Raw genomic sequence first — 7484 nt, forward strand, 5'->3', positions numbered from 1 at the left:
GTTACCATGACGTGCTAAAGCCGTTCAGTTTAGGTTGAGAGAAAGGGACACAGCTATAGCAGTTACATAGCTCCGGCTTTAGCACGTCATGGTAACCCCCCTAAAAGATGACTACGCGCCAAGTTGCAGATGCGGAATTTTATTAAACTATTTTCATAAACATATAATAAATGTCATATACAAAGAAAAAGTGACCAAGGCCTCCAAGTGCCCCGAGCTGGAATCGAACCAGCGTCCTCCGTTTACCGGACGGATACCTAAACCGCTCGGCCACCGGGTCACGAAGGCAAGGGTCGAAAATTACAAGTATATGACATTTCCGAAGGCTCGTGGCGCCCAGGTGCCTCTAGGTCAGCCATTCTCAAAGTGTGCTCCGCGGAGCCCTAGGGCTCCGCGAAACCTCTCTGGGGGTTCCGTGTGAATTTTGGTTGTCTGATATGCGACTTCAACTCTCTTCCATAAAACCAAAGATTTCCCAATTGTAAAAATAAAAACAGTTTTCACATTAGAATCTAATGATCAGACTTTACTATTATGTTTAAGACTTATTAAAATAAAAATTTATTTAATTTAAGGGTTCCGTCAGATATTCTGCTTTCCAAAAGGGTTCCATGGGAAAATAAGTTTGAGAACCACTGCTCTAGGTGGTTGGAGGCTTTGGTCACTAAACTTTTTATTTGTACATGACATTTATTTCATGTTTATGAAGTACCTATATTAATAGTAGTGTGACTACTTAAAATACAAGTTAAAATTATGAAAATAATTTAATTTGTTCTTGGAGTAGAATTTTCTTCATTCCGGTTCCGGACTGTCACCGCATGCATCAGAAATATCAACACACTCTGTGACAATATTCAAGATATATGTATATTTTTTGGTCAAGCTTTAAAAAAATAAGACTACATTAGCTACAAAATAAAACTAATATCTAGATAAATATAAAATATGTCCAAATATGTGGCTTATTTGACATGGGGTCAAATCTGGCAGCATTTTTCCCACCGTATTGCGATCATAATATGTACCTAGTGTACCTACCTATGTACAGATTTTACTTACCTATCTAAATTGTATTTATTTTGTATTGTAGCTAGAGCACATGAAACCGAACTCTCCTTGGAACTTGTACACTCGTTTTTGCTGTGTACTTAATCACAGCAAAAGGGAGTGTACAAGTTTCTAATGGGTTGGCAACGCGCATGTGACACTCCTTGACTTGCAGGCGTGACCGCTTTGCCACTGACGTGGTATTAAAAAAAAAAGCTTCAGTACCACTGTTGGCAGTCTTGGTAGTTAAAGAAATTGTGTCAGCCTATCACAAATAGAACCCATATCGCTCACGGCTCAGCCACGACACTGGTCTAAGCGCGACAGCGGTGAGCGGCGGCCATACATGGGAGCGAGACACAGCGATAGGACTTTTCATTCGCACGTATGGCTGCCGCTCACCGCTGCCGCGCTTAGACCAATGTTGTGGCTGGGCCGTCAGTCAAGTTTTACACCCACGATCAAAGATCGAAGGATGGCGATGAATAATATTTACATAACAATTAATTTGTGTAAGTGAGACAGCATCATGACAACATGGGAAATCCTTCCGTTATAGTTTCTGAGAACATTGTTTTCCTCTTAGTAAATTATTCAAGGTTGAGTTGTTAGGGTGATCCCCAGTAATTATAACTATAAACTTATTTTGGCAGAGGCACAATCATCTTTGAATAGTATTAACTTGATTCTATATTATGTAGGCGTATCATGTTAATAAAACAATGCTTAGAACATTATTCTGGTCTAGTAAGTCATATCTAGTAGTTATATAGGAATGTATAAAAAACCCGAAGTGGTTAAGAATTAACCACCCCCTTTCTTCCCATGGGTATCATAGAAGTAAATTGTGGCACATTGTGGGATACGGGTTAAATTGTGTCGTAGGCGAGAGGCTGGCAACCTGTCACTGCAGTGTCACAATTTCGTTTTGTTTCAACCCCAAGAGTGGCATTGAAAGTTGACTAGTTTCATGTAGCTCTGCCTACCCCTTTATGGGAAACAGGCGTGATTGTAAATATTTATGTAAAGCTTGACCAGATATATATGAACATAGCGCGTATATGTTGCGGAATTGACAATGTTTGAAAATGTTCAATGTCCCTTATTCGAAAACTGTTTCGAGATACATATATGCCTGTAGATGACAAAAATATATTTTTTTATTTTTTTTTCCATTTTTTAGTAAAAAATTCTTAAAAATAGTTTAAAGGAGAAGTGACGTTAGATAGTTGTTCGGAGCTGTCACTATAACCAAAAAAATCTTCCGGTTGGGATGTCACTTGAGTTTGACTGTGACACTTATCACCGCTCTTAGTATGGAGATTAGAGGTAAGGAGCGAAAGCTTTATAAGTATCAGAAGTGCACAAATAAAACCATAGATAGGTGGCGCTGCAATTGCAAGCACATAAGGGTTTGACACGTCATTTTTCGACTGTTCTACTTTGACAGATTTCCTTCCTTATACTCCTCATATTTCATAGTTCGTAGTTATTCAATATTTGTTGACAGTGACACTTGACAGTCAGACATCTCGGACTGTTTAAAATTTTTTTTAGGAATGATATAACACATGTGACGTCATTAAGTTGTGTCTTGACGTTTGTAACTTACGCTCCTTCTGCTCGAAGTATTTAATAGCAGTTTTTTCGAAAAATATAAATAATACGTGTATCTTTTATTATTGAGTTCTTTCAAACCAAACAATAAAAAGTTGAACTCAAAAATATGAAATGTTGTCAATTTTATTAGAACTATTTTCTTCATACTATACTGAACTATCAATCACTCCATCCCTCCCTCCATCATATATTTTGATCAGGGGGGTTACCATGACGTACTAAAGACGTTCAGTTTAGGTTGAGAGAAAGGGACACAGCTATAGCAGTTACATAGCTCCGTCCCTCTCTCTCAACCTAAACTGAACGGCTTTAGCACGTCATGGTAACCCCCCTGGCTTTATGTATGTATAAAAATGGTTTACAGTTAAGTATTGGCATTATTGTGGTTACTACTTCCTTGTAGCTTACGTGATTTGGTCAGGATTTTTAGGAGTAGGTAGGAAAATTTGTCGATAGAGTGTAGGAGGATAATAGGTATAAATGCCTCAAACCTTAAAACCTAAAAAAAAGGTAGGTAATGTTTGGTTGTCTAAATACCTGCCAACATTGCTTAGTACGAGTATGACTCTAGGGCGTATAGGCTCGGTCGAACACAGCTTGGCACTGATGATCTTAGGTACACAGTAAACATTTGTTTCAAGTTTCAACCAATGTATGGCAGTCGTATCATCGTAACCGTGCATTTTCTTGCTGAGTTGTAATACAACTTTAGAAGGATAATGCCACGACAATAGTGATGACGACTACATAAAAAAATGTCATTACTGTTTGTGTGTTGAAAAGAGTGCAAGAGTTAACCGTGTTGACACTCCTGACTCTTTGAGCGTGCATGTCATGGCTCTCAGAAAAAAGTTGTAGCACATACACTCACCATGAGTTCATGTCACGACAATAGCAGCAACAGCAATGTTGTATGTGTTGTACGATCGGTCAAACGCAGCGCTTGTTTGGCACTGATGATACGCAACTATACATTTGTTTCAACCAATAGCGATCGCAGCGTCAATCGCGCGTTTCGTTGCTAAGGGATAAGTATTTGTAATGTACTTCAAGGTTAATGCCACATCTGTTACACAAGTGTCCTTCCTTCCTCGTGACGTCGCGGAAAATGTGCATTTTTGAGGAAAACTTAAGACGTTTAAGGCAAACTGGGATGTAAACAAAACAGGTTTCAAATTAAGGACGTTGATTATATCTACATCTATAGCGGACTACCTGATAGTAAGCAACTTCAGAAGTACGAAAGAATTTAGCTGATAGTTTACTTACGTTCTAAGAAAAATTGTCTTCATTCTTAATGTTACAGAGTTATTAAAAAAAAAATGCCTAGTATATTGGGGAGTACTCCGATGAATTGTTCGGATTACAGTCAGACAAAAAGTAATAGAAATTAAAAAGTGGCAACATTAGGATATTGTCATCCCTTTCAAATCAATATGTGTGAGAAAACGGGACGACACTGGGATGTTGCCAATTTTTAATTTCTACTCTTTTTGGTCAAACTGTAATTCCTGTCGCTTCTTTCCGTCATCGCCCTACGCGACATTCCATCTTCGTCACTTAGCCCTAGCTAGCAGTCCTCAACTTTACTGTACGTTTCTCCAGAAACTTCCTGCCTTGCGAAGAAACTGTGGAATTAACAGAACTGTAACCTGCACTGAGAGAAATTTGCATTGTGAATTTAACAAGTTCGACTTGTTGCGGTTTATCCGTTTGAATCAGCCAAACGTATGTTTAAAACAATGTGTCAGGTTGTTTTTATAAAATCGACTTGTTGATTCAAATATATTGCCGATTCAAATGACAAGTAGCTTGTTGTTTGAACCAAAGAGCACGTAGGCGCTATTTTAACCAAAAAACTTGTTGAACGAACATAAGAACTGGTTGTATTTTCTCTCAGTGTGTGGTATTCTGGATCGATACGACTTTCAAACCTTAAAACTTTTTAACAAAAAATAAAACCGCCTTCAAAAATAAGCGCGTTACAAAACACGGAGAAACTAAAAAGCAAAAATAATAAACCTTTGAATTCAGATTTCTTATCGTATTGCAATAATCTAAACATCCAAATTATAAACAAATCAATTATTTTTGCAGTCGGTACCAGACCTGTTCGTCGCCTTGCTATTGCCTGTTTGCCCCACCCAACCATACGCAGGCTGGCACCGACTCCAAAAATAATTGATTTGTTTATAATTTGGATGTTTAGATTATTGCAATACGATAAGAAATCTGAATTCAAAGGTTTATTATTTTTTGCTTTTTAGTTTCTCCGTGTTTTGTAACGCGCTTATTTTTGAAGGCGGTTTTATTTTTTGTTAAAAAGTTTATTTATTTGTTGATTTTTAGTGGTTCCTATTGATATTATACGTATCAGTCCGAATACATGTACACTAGTGAAAGAATTATCCTTTAACTCCTAACCATTGAGGAGTTGACCTTCCATCATCAGCTCAGCCACATAAAATTATTACCATCAGGCGTAAATACTGGTTTACCTTTGAAAAATACACTAAAAACATTACATGTGCCTATAACATTTGAAGAGTTCCCTCGATTTCTCCAGGATCCCATCATCAGACCTTGACTTGGTGCCAATGGGACCATCTCGGGGTTATACCCTTTCGATCAAAAAAAAAATTTTGAAAATCGGTCCACAATTCTCGGAGATATCGAGGAACATACATACAAAAAAAAAAAAAAAAAAAAAAAAAAAAAAAAAAAACATTCAGTCGAATTGAGAACCTCCTCCTTTTTTGAAGTCGGTTAAAAAGAAAGAGCGTACACCCATCTATCTGAAATAGGCTTGTGTCGGACATGAACTAAGAACTGTTAGGAATGAAGTCCCACGAAGGAACGAAAGGAACTCTTAAATCTTTTTACACGTTCTTAATCGGCCTTTAGGTCCCTTAGTTCTTTCAGATTCTAAAATACCGGAATTGCACCTCCAACTCTTCTGGTGTTTCGGATTGCCATGGACGGCCGTGATCGCTTACCATCTGGCAACCTGCTTGTTTGCCACCCATAAATAAAACACTACTATAAAGTTACAAACAATCGTACGCATTTTTAGAGGAAAATGTCATTTTCCTTATATTCCCTTTTAATTATAAACGCTTGCAGCCATCCGACAAATTAATATTAATATTAATTTAAATTATTCCCCAGTTCTAAACACCCATGTTATTGCGTTTCATTATCTAATAGGAAACATTGACCAAAAATCCCACTATGGAATTGTATTATATACCCATACTAATATTATAAATGGGAAAGTGTGTGTGTCTGTTTGTTTGTCCGTCTTTCACGGCAAAACGGAGCGACGAATTGACGTGATTTTTTTAAGTGGAGATAGGGGCATTTTCAGAATTTGGGACACCCCAATTAGCGTAAGTCGTTAACAAAAATTAACTCGCTGTCAGTTTTGTGACGACAATTAAGCAAATAAATCTGTCTAAAAATTACTTTTTTCAAATTCTGATTGTAGGTTATCGCTTAAAGTTTATGTAATTAACACAAAAACATTATTTTTATAAAAATCTCATGCTTAATAATCACCCTAAATAATTCAAAGGAATTGTGTATTAGACAACACGATTCAACCCTGAATTGCTGTCAGTTTTTATTAACCGTCGCCTCATATCTCTCAAGAAGAACGGTTATCAAGTCGTCTGTATGTTTTTTTTTAATTTATTTTTTATTTTTTTTAATGTTTGTTCCTCGATATCTCCGTCGTTACTGGACCGATTTTGAAAAATTTTTTTTTGATTGAATGTATATGCATACAGATTGGTCTCATTTTTCTCAGAACCCAGTTCTGATGATGGGATCCTGGAGAAATCGAGGGAACTCCTCGATTCTGAAAGGCATACATATGGTGATTTTTGTGTTTTTAAAGGAACAGCATGCATTTAGGTACGGAACAGTGATATTTGGTGCAGTGGAACTGCTGATGATGGCCAGAACGGAACTCTTCAAATCTGAACGGCACGCTTATAGTGACTTTGGTATTTTTATAAGAACAGCCATGCACTTTCGTCCAGAACAGTGACATTTGGTGCAGTGGAACTGCTGATGATGGCCAGAACCAAACTCCTCAAATCTGAACGGCACGCTTATAGTGACTTTGGTATTTTTATAAGAACAGCATGCACTTTCGTCCAGAACAGTGACATTTGGTGCAGTGGAATTGGTGATGATGGTCAGAACCGAACTCCTCAAATCTGAACGGCACGCTTATAGTGACTTTGGTATTTTTATAAGAACAGCATGCACTTTCGTCCAGAACAGTGACATTTGGTGCAGTGGAACTGCTGATGATGGCCAGAACCAAACTCCTCAAATCTGAACGGCACGCTTATAGTGACTTTGCCATTTTTATAAGAACAGCATGCGCTTACATCTAGAACAGTGTCATTTGGTACAGTGGAACTGCTGATGACGGTCAGAACCAAACTCCTCAAATCTGAACGGCACGCTTATAGTGACTTTGGTATTTTTATAAGAACAGCATGCACTTTCGTCCAGAACAGTGACATTTGGTGCAGTGGAACTCCTGATGATAGTCAGAACCGAACTCCTCAAATCTGAACGGCACACTCATAGTGACTTTGGTATTTTTGTAAGAAAAGCATGCATTTAAGTTCAGAACAGTGACATTTATTTAGTTATGTTTGTTAAGCATATTGAGTTTTCAAGTCAAAGTTTGTCAAGCTTCGATTTCTTATAATATAATCGGATTCATGAGGAATTGAGGAAACTCCTCAAACCTTAACGTTATACGTATATTGATTTTTGTTGCCATCTAATAATTA

The 7484-nt window shown here is 37.5% G+C and overlaps 1 non-coding gene across 1 annotated transcript; it reads right to left on the minus strand.

The window, feature by feature from the left end:
• Window positions 1-208: 208 nt before the first annotated feature.
• On the minus strand, window positions 209-280 carry Trnat-ggu. Its single transcript has one exon. It is a non-coding gene; the product is annotated as a tRNA-Thr (tRNA).
• Window positions 281-7484: the final 7204 nt, after the last annotated feature.

This window comes from Leguminivora glycinivorella, chromosome 14 (genome assembly GCF_023078275.1).
Source record: "Leguminivora glycinivorella isolate SPB_JAAS2020 chromosome 14, LegGlyc_1.1, whole genome shotgun sequence".
Taxonomy (NCBI): Eukaryota; Metazoa; Arthropoda; class Insecta; order Lepidoptera; family Tortricidae; genus Leguminivora; species Leguminivora glycinivorella.